The sequence below is a fragment of the Dufourea novaeangliae genome, unplaced genomic scaffold (assembly GCF_001272555.1).
Source record: "Dufourea novaeangliae isolate 0120121106 unplaced genomic scaffold, ASM127255v1 scaffold39, whole genome shotgun sequence".
Classification (NCBI taxonomy): Eukaryota; Metazoa; Arthropoda; class Insecta; order Hymenoptera; family Halictidae; genus Dufourea; species Dufourea novaeangliae.
The window spans coordinates 448,549-462,779 of NW_015373918.1; the positions used below are offsets into that span (position 1 = coordinate 448,549).

At 40.8% G+C, this 14,231-nt stretch overlaps 1 non-coding gene across 1 annotated transcript; it reads left to right on the forward strand.

Moving 5' to 3' along the window:
* The first annotated feature begins 2,049 nt into the window (after window positions 1-2,049).
* Trnav-cac lies at window positions 2,050-2,122 on the forward strand. Its single transcript has one exon. It is a non-coding gene; the product is annotated as a tRNA-Val (tRNA).
* Window positions 2,123-14,231: the final 12,109 nt, after the last annotated feature.

Here is a 14,231-nt window from a genome sequence, read left to right on the forward strand (position 1 = left end):
CGTGTTTCCTTTTCATTTTGATCACTACTACAAATTAATTGAAACTGACCCAACCCTACCCACTCTCCTTTACAATTTCATTATTCATACATTATTTTGTATAGCTGTCAAGGTTACCTTGAGTTTTTTGTTACCTTGAAAAAAACTCAAGATATCTGAAAAGAAATAAGATATAATCAAATCAAATTGTATCATTCCGATACATCCCTTATAATTCATTAAACCGTTTTCTGATACAACAAATAGGTAACGAGTTATATTAGATAGTAGTTCTTATTAACTCACCCTGTATGTACGCACTAGTGAGGCATATACCCATGCACACTGTAGTGAATTGCATACACGTACATACTAGCTAGACATACAGTCAGAGAGGCGCAAGGCGCGCATTCGTTCGATTTAGGTTCAGCGATTTAAATCAAGTTGATTTAAGCTTTTCCCTCGACCGCGCGTATCCGGTTGACCATGCTCCCACTTTCTGCGAATTCTATCCTTCCCTCTCCTCTATACGTCCCCTGTTCTTCTAATTCTACCGGTCACACGTACAGACACACACACATACACCTGTATATCGTCAATCGTGTTCACCTGTCTCTGTTAGCCACTCTACCCCTCGCCGTTCGTTCTATCCTGCACACCCGCCAGTTTTCCTACGTTCTCACTTTTTCGCGGCTTCTTTCACGGTCTGCCATTGTTTCCGTTCGCGGTACCTCCGTTCCTCCCACTCGATGGTGGTGGTGGTGGTTCGCACGACGCCGAAGAGCACGTCGAGATCGATCCACACTATCGTGGACACACAGGCCGTGCGATCGGTACTTATTGCCCATCGACAGCCGGTTGATTGGGGGGAGTCACGTGTGTGTGTCGTGTGTATATTCCGCGCTGCGGGCACGGAAAAGAGGGCATTTAGGCTAATCGGTTTATTGGAGACTCTCTGGCTTTTCCGGAAGTGTTGAAGTTGCGCAAACAAGACGACTGTGAATTGCCTGGGTGAGAGGACCTGTCCGCTGGAAATACGTGTGTGTGTAAGTACCAATCAATACGATGATTCGGTGCATCGAAGGGCGTGAAAGGACCATTCGAGGGTAATTTGTGTATTTAGAGTTGCGATTAATTCTTCTATTTTATTTGAGCACAATTCATTCGATAAAAGGATGCGTTTTTTTATGCTTGAAGTACGTACTTGATTAACCCTTAAGTAGTCGCATTCAGGGTACCATAGAAATGGTTGCATGGAGTCTCAGGATTCTCCAATTTCATGTAAAGTTTATGTTCACTTTCTTTTAAGGACAATGAAATGAAACTATGGCCATTAATTAAGTAGTTTATTAAATTGAAACGTAAAATGTAATGAAACAATAACAAAAGTCCTATTTTGAAGTCGAAAATACCAATATTGAACCGAATTATTTTTTTATTAATTTTTGGAGGGTGCACCTACTTCAATTTATAAAAAATAAAATATGGTAATAATAAGATATTCAACAGTTATATTCGTGTATTTCAATAGTATTCATGTGTCTTATTCTCTAATACAGTCTTGATAACATTAGATAACATAACCTTCAGATAACCCCGAGTATAAGGAAATCTACAACGATACCAATGCAAAAATTCATCCGTTTAATCGTGAGGAATATTCTTTTACGATATGAATACTAAAGTAAGCTTATTATCCGTCATCTCCTATCGTCGGTAGCTGTCAATTTACAAAATTGATTGATCACCGTATTTAAATCCCGCAGTGTCAGAAATGGAAAGGATCAACGTCGCGTGCACATCCGTTTCGAAAGAATATTTGATCCTGCTTTTCCGACTCTTGGTATATTGAGTATTGATGATTGAAAAAATAAAAATTATTATATTTAGTTAATACAACAATATTATAGCATACATATGCGTAATCTTATTTGCATTGCTTATACACTTACAGAAAGAATAATATTAATAAAAATGCGTCATATGGTTGTAAATTATTTTATGCAGTTAACGTTTAATGAATGTCCAAACGAAATGAACTCTACCAAAAGTTCGAAACCACAAAACACAGTTTCCGTAGTGTAGCGGTTATCACGTGTGCTTCACACGCACAAGGTCCCCGGTTCGATCCCGGGCGGAAACATTCATTTTTTTCCACGCTATGAAATTAAAAACAATTTATGTTCAATGAACTGTAATATGAAATAATTGCTTCCAGGAATGAAGAAAAAATTTACAGATTACAGCTTTCGTTCGGGTAATGTTCACTTTTATGGAAATGGTACATTCGATATAATCCGATCGCTCATTTTTATTACATATTCTGTTCTCGTAATATAATTTCACAATTGAAAATCACTTGATAATTTCAAACAAGAGGTATAAAAGATAAATTGCTTCGAAGAGGCAGATTAATTAAACAAATTTTAATACAATACAGATTAATGATAAAAAGGTACCTCATCACACGTGTATTTCCTTCTAACGCAAGAAGGAAGCAAAACGTCAGAGTATTGTCAGATTCGATATGTTTAGCTAATAAATTTTACATTTTGCCTTAAAAAATTAAAAACACACTCCTATGCGCTACTGATTTATCGCATAATTTTCTTCAAACGTGATACGAAAATGAAAACAGATTATTTCCGCGGAGATGATGCTAACTCTTGGCAAAGGACGTTCTACGTTCAGCACATCTACAAATTCAAATTGCGTAATCTCGACGCAAATGGCTTAACGCAGTTATCCTGAAATTATACAGCCTAATCCAGATCTAACTCTACTAACCCAGCTCTGACCCAATCTAGACCATTTAACGAACCTGCATCGCAGAATGCCGGCTTAACACGCACTCCCCTGACCTACTAACTCATCTAACTGAGGCCTAACCCAATCTAAACCATTTAACGAACCTTAACCACAGAATATAGGCTTAACAGGTATCCCACGTCTTACTGATTCGCCTAACTCAATTGGAAATGTTTAATTGAACAGGATAATTTTAACATTCTTGACTTAGTAACTTACGGATTCACAAACGAACTATTTCCCATGCCTAATGTCAATGAACTTGAAGAGATTTCAAATACAATGTTTCCATTATTAACAAAGCATAAGACTGACCTACTTCACTGCGGTTTCGCGTCGAAGTCTATTTATTGAATTTCTGAGCGTAGGTTGCCACCATTTGTATGACGTCCATGGATCAGTCATGTGTGCTCAACTTTTCACCTTGGACTAGTGATAACACCGTGTGTAAGTTTCGGTCTATCTTCGTTTAGTCACTGAACGCGATAAGAGCATTTTCTTTAGATAAGTCATCCACTAATATAAACACAAACTCTTACAATTGCTGTTACGTCGTAATCTGAGACCTTGATTATTGAGTTCGTTTTTTACTATTCAGACTTATTTTCAAGAAGAAAATAAAAAATATACATATTGACTATATATAATAATTTCAATTCACAAATGGAATGTGAACTCATTACACGTTCGTAGTTAGCGAATGGTCAGGCTCCGAATAAGCATACCTAACTACTGTTTCATTCATATTTTCAACCAATATCAACGTAAATTAACTTTACACCCGCAGAGAATATCTGTCCTTCTTCGAAACTGAACGATTCCAATCAAGCTTATTTAAAGTAACGATTGAAAGTGACGAACTACGATATCACAGTGTTTAAAACCTTCCCACGATCACAACTCAAGCATCTCTCCGCGCGCGACGACAAAGAGAAAAGAAAGATCCCCCGGCGAGTGGGCGCACGCGAGGACCATAACTACAAAAAGAGCAAGAGACCAGGCAGCGATTCGAGGCATCCTTAACCCCCCCGGCGAACGTGTGCCGGATGCGAGAAGACTTTCTGGTCGGCTAGTTTGGTATCACCTGGTCCAACGTCTTGTACCACAATGTGGCGGTAATTCAACTTTGTACCTGACTTACGTGCACGTTGCATACTAATGGCTCCGCGAGAATATACATCAGGCGAGGTGGAGCAGTCACGAGGTTCGCTGGAAAGACGGAAGGCGTTCGGAAGGGCGCGACCTTAGAACAGTTTCGGAGAACAATGGCGGTGTCAATCGGGTCAGGAAACGTGGCTAGAACCTGGACACAGTATTATATTCAATCATGACGATCCCCTCCATTGCCAATACATCCATGCCATCCCGAAAGCTTCGTCCCCTTTCATCTACCCAGTCTGGTTGTCTCAGGCGCGTCCCCTCTCTCTTAAGGCAGGCGTCGAGTAATATTCCGGCAGTTCACGCCTTCGTGGCCGAAAGAGGCAGCTAATAAACCGGCATCAATTAGCCGACACGCTATACACCTCAGCCGGGTGGTACACGATATCTGCGGTATTCTGAATTAGGCCTGCCCGTCGCGAGAACAGATCGTGCCTCTGTGCTACCTGGTAATTGCTCCCCAGTCGAGGGATGGGAGGGGGGCAGTTGGCTCAATTTTGACGCGTTTTGGCCGAATCAATGTCGATCGAATGATAGGCCAGCGCCTCGCCCCGGTTCCGATTGCTAATAACAGATATGAACTATTTCGTATCAAATTTGGCCCGGACATGTGTGCCGGCCTATGTCTCTCGCGTCACGCCCGTTCGACCGCGTCGATAATTAATTAATTCTACTTCGATCCTTTGTACGAATTCGCGCGATTTCCTCCTCGTTGGACGGTGTGCATCCCGGCGGATCGACTGGAAAATAATTTCAAGGGAAAGCAATATCGTGTCCCCTGTCATACCCGCTCGATGTTTGACACATCTGTTTTGTAGACAAATTGATCTGCGGTGATTTAGTACGATAGTTTTCACGGGATACAGATCGGTATGATTTTGATTGTATTAAAGAATGATGCATTGACCTTGAAAAAGCTCAAGGTCACAATGATGTTTAAAAAAAAATAAGATATAAAAAATCTAATTGTTCGATCCGATCCCTTGAAATGCTACGTAATTCATTAGAACCTTTGTGATACAACCAATGGGTAACGGGATATTTTAGACAGTAGTTCTTATTGACTCACCCTGTATACTTTAATATACATACAGTATGCCCGGTTTAAGTGTATACACGCTATTATTTCTCTAACTGTTGAAAATGCGGTACAATGTTCCATGTACAATTCGTTTGATTTTATGGAGTAAACTTAATTGAATTTTTGAATTTTTTTCAAAGACATATTTAAAAGGTCGGTTTGAGCAATAATAAAAAAACAATTTCATTACTTCTCGTCTCGTCGATTACAGATTATGGCCAAAGGACTTGCCCCGTGTCTCGAAATGTTCTTATGAGGAGCAGGTTCAGCGTTTATTCCGTGAATAAATTTATTAACGAGACATATTGTCCTGTCCAATAGTTCGTAGCACGTGTGCAACAAATTTTGACGTCTGATAGCAGCAAGAGCATGTGTTTCACGGAAAAGACAGGGGCACATTCTGGCGGAAAACGTTGTAACTAATGGAGAACGCTTCGCACGTGCTGTGACGGCTACAATTTATCAGAACTTGTTTGGAGTTATTTTACGAGTTGGGTGGCATGAAATGCTCCTTCCTCGAGGGTACGTAGTCACAGAATTGATCCCCCACCCTTCACGGTTATACCCGCTTGATTTCGTTCTAAATGTATTTCACGCCTGACTCTTACATGTTTTACGATTATTACCCCTTTATTTCTCGTCGCCGTCCCCCGCGTATCTGTTTGCCCTTTGATTTATTCCCGCCGTTATTGCCTACTTCCACGTACCGTTAAATGACGAGTGTAACGGGCGGACGATACCGTTCGTTACGAGATATGTATAAATTTCAAAATGTTCCCCGATAATAATGCGACCGTCTCTCTCGATGGCTCGATCACCGTTCGACGTTCGCGAATGAATCGCGTGTGGAACGTTTCGACTATCGTATTTTACAAAAAAACAAAATAGTACTGAGATTTTTTCAACTTCGATGTTTTCGTGGTTTCGAACGTGCACTCGTAACGATTCCGGGAAAATAATGTTATATCGCTGTGTCTGAATAAATAATACATAAACATCGCTTTGTGGTTGGAATTTATCTGACGCTGATTCTTGGGATTGATGTAGATCGCGTCTGGAAAGGCTGATATTTATATCACTTGTTTGTAAAAGAATAAATTTACGATACTTATTAAATAGACAGTGGAGTTTTATGCAAAATGACATTTTCCAAAGTAATGCATGGAGATAAAAGCAAATGTAGGAACTTCATTCTTCTTTTAAGGACTTTATTGGATTCAGAATAAAGTATAGTAATCGTTGCGTTCGATGAATGTTCTGCCGTTCATTGTATTTCGCAAAGCCCTGTAGCCTATAAATACATAAAATTCGATAACTTACAAATAGCTCGTCTGACTTCAGTTCATTTTTACATTTCCGTATTTTAATCAATCATTTCTTTCGATGGATTGATATTTATAACGTTAACATGATTACCTTCTCTATATTAAAGACAAATAATCGTATTACAATTTTAATAAAGGCCCCTCGCCATTTTTCTTTATGTAGTCCACGAGTCTTCAATGACCCAATGTTTAATTACATTACAAAATATGGATGTCAGAATTTAATTTTATAATAATTAAACGTAAATTTTTACAAGTTACCCTATATTAATCGAATGCTTTCTATACTTTTTAATAATCAATATTACAAGTTTTACATAATCAGAGACATCGTCGTCGAAATGATAAACGACTTTTTCCAGCTTGCAATCTCCGGTGAAATCTCATAAGACGAGCATCGGACAATCGCGTGCCGTTCTTTCTCCGAAATCAAATCATCGAATGTACAAAGTAATACGCGATCCTGGGAGAATATTGCGCGGCCCTTATGTACGAGACCGCTTTGTTGGGAATCATGTCGATTCTTTTTGTGCCTTTTCGAGTTCCCCGAGTCCTATTTCGATTTTCATTACCTTTGAGGGCGGGCACCTGGCTGGGTAATAGACGAGACGTACCGCTCGCTAATCCTTCACGCGAAGTAGCGTGAAGAAGGTTCGTTTATCCAGGCACGCAGCTAATCCGTCGTACGGACGGAACGAAAAATAAAATATGTTTCCTGAAAGCATGATGAATCTGGGAAAGTGTTTATCTTAATACATCATTCCCCAAAGTCGGCCATTTCTTGAACGTCTTCGAGTCGCGTGCTAACCATCCAGGCTCTTCTCCGCAGCTTCTGGCGGTGCTTGATCTACGGACGTTGCCTGTTTCATCTTTCCTTTAAAAATTGATACACGTAACTTCTCTTCTGTTAAAATCCACACGTTTCATTGCACGAAAATATGTTTCACGCCACTCATGATTTTACAGCTAAAAAATCGATTCAACGGATACACGATGAAACTTCTTAAGCTGATTCAGGCGATGATCTTCTTGTCCCCTAAAAAGTGTCAAGGACATCATATTCAGCTGTATTACTACCTTGAACTTGCAAGTCGAATGCAACAGAAGTATTGACATAAATTTCACCTTAGTGAACTGTATACTCAATTTTGACTCTGACTGTACAACAAACTTCTTCGTTAATCGACTCGATCCAAAACAAACGAACCCCCCGTCAGGCCCACAAGTCTACCGTTCCGGAACAGCAGAGCGCGCGCGATCGAACACAACAGACACGAGGACAATACATCAATGGACAACCGACTGCCAGATAGAAAGCAACGAATAACGGGGTTATTCGACGCGGTAATTTCGTCTGGATGGCAAAGTTGTTGGTTTCACGGCGCCTATAAACAGTCATCTAGACCCATCTCCACATTGTACCCTAGGTGGGGAAGGTCACGAAGGCTGATGTTGATGACATCATCCGCGACAATGTATTCTGTGTGGGTCAATGATGTGCCCAGCATCGTCCTGAGGTCGTTGTTATGTGATCCTGTCGGCGCAGAGAGGATTAACGGTGGTACCTGCCTACCCGAACGGATTTTACTCGAACGTGTGAGAACAAGGACACGCGGCGGTGGCATCGGTGATGGCGGGACGATGTGCTGCATAGGTCATAGGAGTTCATGATGAAATGACCGCGGTGGTTGATGGGAGCCATTGGAAACTGTGATCACGCGAACGTTCGTAGGGGAGCTTTGTGGAAAATGTTTCAGCGGGGATCTTTCCATGAAACATTTGGGCTCGATACACTTGGTAATCTCTGTTTGGGTGACGAGCCGTGGACCTGGGACACGATTGACGCGTTCTCTGGAGGAATTCAACCGGTCAAAATCCATGCTTTCAACGCATTAGTCTTTTGGGTACTTATAGACAGACTGTGTTTGAGTACACTACCGTCCATAAGTGCCTGGATACAGTACATTGTCGATATTAGAATGTTACTGTTTTATTTTTATGTTTTGTTCTACTTGATTGGCATTTATTCAAAAAAGTTTTGATAATACTTTTTTGGATCATTATATTAATGATGAAAGTCTCCAAATTCATATGTTTTAGTATTAATAGGATGCACGCATTTTGTACGTTTATTGTGTAGACTCGTTTCAATGTAACAATTTGGAGAAGTTGGAGATGATAATTCTTCTTCAGAATGAAGGTGAACATGTTTAAGTGGTTCATCTTATTATCGCAGCTCCACTATAAATAAACCAAATAACGATATTTTTGAGCAGCTTTTATCGCCGCTTCGATCGACACTCTTCTAGCTTCTATCACAGCTCCAACATAAGCATCCATCAAGCTGCTATCTGCCGAATCGAATAGCTTCCTTTGGCTAATTTTGCAATAGTTCCAGGCTCTCATATAGTCACTTCTTCTTTAGAACTCGAGTTCCGAACCCTCTTGTACTATTAAACTTAACCAACTTCGAACCAAACATCTGCATTGTTTTACCGGCACGTGTTTTTGTTTAACATGACTGATATTCGTCTAAACCCATCCTGCATGCGAGTTCACCATCCCAAACAAAATTCCCCATCGTTCGCCACTCGACTTTATTCGGTGGTACCTGGACTTCCATCGGTCGACAACTCTCGAACTATGATGGAATCGCTCTCATCACCGGTTGACGATCGTTGGTCGGAAGAACGAGTGACACGAAGGCGAATCGGAAACCGAGGCGAATTGTGTGACCAAGAGATCGAAGTACACAATGAACAAACATGATTGGAAGTGCGCGAGAGAACAGGCAGGAACAGAGACAGATAGAAAGAGGTCGGCTGGGGTGAATATAAAGAGGAGCGGTAGAGAGAGAGATAGATATTTGGTTGTAGCGGAGAACTGAGCCGCGTGGGACACAAGAGGGTGCTGTTCACTCTTGTCCCCGTGTCCACGCGCGTGCACAGAAACTCTCTGCCCATCGCAGACTCTCGCCCAAAGCCTCCCACGTTTACTCCCCACCATTCCCCTTCCCTATCACGGTCTCTCACCCCTTTAGATACGGGCTCACACCTTCGTGCTAGCAGCGCTAGCTACCCCTACGTCGCTCTTCTACGGTTCTCGCGCCCTCATCCTACGGCCCTCTCTCGTACAGGCTCGTTCACCGGAGCACTTCAATTTGCATTACGTCCGACCGCGCATAGTCGAAGGATCAATTAAATTTCTATTAAGCCGAGCAGCCTTTTCCGAGCCAGGCGGACGAGTGGGCTGTGTTAAGAGGAGTGGGGGAGGGGGACTCGCCGCGCCAGGCAACGCACGCGCCATTTATCGAATGAATTATTTGCTTTGTCTCGAGTGCCCGCGCCGGGGAATTATTTATTTCCCACCGACGGGAAAGTGTGAATCGCGGAGATTGTTTTCCATCGGGTGAACGTGGCAGGAACGACGCGACGTTCGAATGAAGAGAACGACGCCTGTTTTTCGCGGTTTTCTGGTGAAGTGTATGTGTTTTGTTTTTTAATGTCTGTGCGCGTTGTAATCTCTACTTATTTATGTCGCTTCGAACGGAATGTGTATAATGTATCACTTCTGACGAAGTGCAACAAACGTTAATGGGAATTGACACTGTTGACGGCCGTCTGGTTTCACGAGTTACTTTCATCGGTGGCGGTTTTTGGCCGAGAATTAGTGAAATATGGTTTTTGTTTTGTACATAAGGAATTTGAATAAATTTGAATAAAAGATTATATTCTTGGGATGCCACAGTGGCGTCATCGGTCGTTATACATATCGTTAATTTTGTGAACAGATTTCGTTGCTCGAGTTCTTAATTGTTGTAGCTCCACTACTTCGTAAACTGAGGAAACTGTGATTAGATGTTAAAATCTGCTGTTTTATTTATTTCATGCAGTAATGACAAGCACCTCTATGTAGACCCCTCTTTACAGCGGGCCCTAAGCACATGCCTATTTTGCCTAATGGTAAACGCGGCCCTGAACCCACGATTTGAATATTTCACGTGTACATGGCGAATTCATCATAACTACTTCAGCCGGATATAACTTAAGCTTCGCTACAAAATGTACGCTTACAAGTTTCGTGGTCAGTACAAGTAGGAAGACAGGAACTAAAAGTTACGGGAGTAAGTTGTTTCAAGGTCTATATCTTCAAAATGAAGAAAGATGGTCTTGTGCTTTTAATTGTTTTTGCCGCGTCAGTCATTTAAGAAACTCTGTCATCCATTTTGGTAGCATCCTCGACAACGAATCGTATGTTTATACTATGGACGTAGTCACGTACCTGTTAAGTTCACTATTTTTTATTCATTTCGATTATTTAAGTACGGTATTATTCACTGTTTCGTTTATATTGACCAAATGACATAATACGGTGTTAGGTATACGTTTATCCAAACTGTTATTCTGATGAGTCGTATGATAATTTGTAATTTTGTTCCTCTAGAAGGCTAGTTAATTATATTAGGTTTACTGTTGTCAATACAAACAGTTGAACATAAGGCTGGTTAGTAGATCATGGTTTTTACACCAAAGATAATGTTTATGATTAGTATATTGTTTTGGTGTTCTTATAAAGATTCTTGCTGATCTGAATCTTAAGAAATAAATATTATTACTAAAATTGTGTTTTATTTCATTAGAACATGAAATATTTCATGAAAAGACGACTCCTATTTCTTACAATTAGTAACAATTTTTTCTAATGCAATAACAACTAGCCCCACGAACAGGTAAGAAGTTCCGTTTCGATCAGCCACAAAGAAATCGCTTCCTATGACGAACCTACACTATATTAAACATAAGCGTAGAATCCTAAGATATAATAAATTTAATGAAGAAAATAACTACATTATATCCCAGTCGTTTTTTATGTTCTCTCAAAATCGCAACATTTAGCCCCGATCTCCACACGAATTATTTACTTTCCAAGCAACATTTCTTTCGCGATCATGATACATAAACATGAAATCAACGTGAGAAAATTCCTTAAGAATCCAACGGTTTCGCCCTGAACAGGAATAAAATTTAATCCCGTTCCCCGCTGTACACGGTCGTTTCGTTGGCTTTTATAAAACTCGGCCACGTTCATCGAGTTCCCCGAAGCTTTCGCCCCGGTTAAGCAAAGTCTCATTTACGGGGAAAATTATTCGATGTTAATCCTCCCACCCCCCACAGCGTAGCGAGAACTTTGGAACGCATAAGAAGCGCAATCACAGCTCGCATCAAAGCGTCGACCGCAGTTGCTAAATCAACCGCGTATTATGGTCATAAATCAAAGCGATTTCAAGCGGAGAGCTTTCATGACTGTGTTCGAATACGTGTGGAGTAGCCGAGGCCAACGGTGGGAGAAAAAGAAACGGGAGCGATAGCCCTCAGCGACACCTTGAATACTGTAAACGGTCGCCCGAACTACATTTCCCAGACGTTTCAGATAAATGATTCAGGGAACGTCTTTCCATCTGTCGAACGATATTTTTTTCACTTCCGATTGATTTTATTATCCGGACCTCGGACGTCCAGACGGCGGGTGTCGACTTTTTTCTCTCGTACGGTCGGAAAATAGCCTTTTTTCTCGGGGATCGAGCTTACTTTGGATACAGAGCTTCAGGTCGTGAGTGTACCTGGTTTTTACGCGTCTCACCATGTGGTACTTCCTTCCACTTCGCCACTACGATCACATCGACCGATTTTGTAGTTTATTGCAGTACTCATTCAGACATCAGATGAATAATTTTACTTTTGATTTAATTTCCATGAGCGAAACATACTGTACGCGGTAAAACCCGTTTTATTGCTTGTCCCCTAGTCTGTTTGACTGGAATTCTTTGAAAATTTTTAGAAAGTATTTACAGTGCTGCATTTAAATTTGATTTATTTTGTCGTGATACAGATTTTGCAAATATTACAAGATACGGTTCTTAAGGGGTTTTAGGTGTACAGTGCTCAGCACCCCGTCGTCAGACTAAAAATGAATTATTTAAGACTTCAATACTTTTTATTTAAGAGGTACAATTTCGATCTTTATTACCATCTAAAGTTCCATGAAAATGTTACGTGGGACTACACTACGTGGCATAACTATAAAATCACCCTAAAAGTTTCAATTCTTATATATTCTGGTTAAACTAAAAATGAACCAAGTATGCCATGTCTGAAATCGTCTTGAGAAATAATGTTTCTTCAAATAAAGAAAGATTATATTTCTTAGAAGAAAAGGTGATTCGTTTTAATTTTAACCACACGCATAAAGATTGTATTTCTCTATACCCTCGGGAAAGCTATCAACTTTCAGTAACCATGTTTCGTTAAAACGATTCATCTTCATCCAACGTATGGTAAAAACAATTCAAAACAAAGACTGTATAAGGCCTTTGAAAGCTCAATATTTTCAAAGTAATCATTTCCATTTCACTTTTATAACGATACTCGTACTAGCTAAGCAAAGAAAAAAAATTATCTTCTTGTTGCTACATCCGCGATCACGGACCAAGGTAATTAAACAGACACTCCAGGGTGATATCAGACACTTTTCCGTTCCCATCGAGCCGCAGAAGATCGGAGGCGGAAAGTGTAGCCGCTATTTAAAGGCATCGCCGTTCGTCACTAGGGAAAAGAGTTGATGGATATCCAAGGCGTATATACCCGGCAACGGTATCCTCTGCCAGCGCACGGCCGCAATTCGATCACGATAATCAGGGATTACCTGGCGACCTGAGAGACAGGAGGCTAGGTGGTGGGATGGGTGGGGTGGATCGAGCTTATACCCATTCCCTTGAAACGCGGAAACGTAAAAACCTTCGTCACCCGTCCGGCCCTATGACGGATCAGGGCGGCAAATAACCTTTTTGCGATCCCCTCATGTCTTGGCCATCCCTCCTGACATCCACCCACTGACACACCCCTATCCTCAGCCGGTCGTGCTTCCATCCGCAAAGAGCAAGACAGGGTCTGAGGTAACCATATGGCGTTACCGATAAAAACTGATATACCAGCGGCGGTGCCAGGGCGTAAGGATTCATACTAAATCCAATGGAGGCTGTAAAAAAGACGGTTTGCGACTTGACCGGAACGGACACCGTCACGCTAGCCCCGTTGCTACCAGCCGCGATGAACGGTGCAGATTTATGGGGGGGAATTGAGTGATTTAATTGGGCTCTTTGGTGAATCTGTCGGTGCTCGAACAGAACGGTTTTTCATAGTGTAATAGTTCGATTTCCGAACGTGAATGTGGAAAGTTCAGTTGCCGTTATTGTTTAATAGAATTTGTTCTTGGTGAATGTTACGTTTTGGGGATGCCGCTTCGATGACTGACCTTGATATATGTTGTTAAGAACAACCATGTGAGTAATCCCCAAGAAGTTTTAGCAGTCACTCGTTTTTTTATTAAAAAATTATTAGCAAAAAGAATTTGCAACATACGTGAGTATAATACTTCAGAGTTAATTAGACACAGTTCAAGAAGAAAAAATCATTCAGAGTTAGTCAGAGGCAGTTAAAGAAAAAGGTGTCATTGATCTTTATTCGCGTTATTAACTTTTTAATTATGAGTATCTATTCATGAAACTGGCCGTACAAACAAAAAAAAAGTAGGTCAATAAGTGTTAGTAATGAGAATAATAATAATAAAAACTTATAAATGCAACTGCGCACGTAAAATAAATAGATAGATGAAATGAATGAAATAACTGTATACAGTCCCCGAGTAACGAAACGTAGACAGAAGCAATGGGATCGTTAATAACGGATCCAACGACGTGGTATATTTTGAAATCGTTTATTTACGACAGCCGCGTTTCACAAAATTTTCATTTGGTAGTCTGTTCACGACAGAAGTGGGTAAAAGGTTGAAGAAGAATAGTCAGTCGACTTTATTAGTGTTTT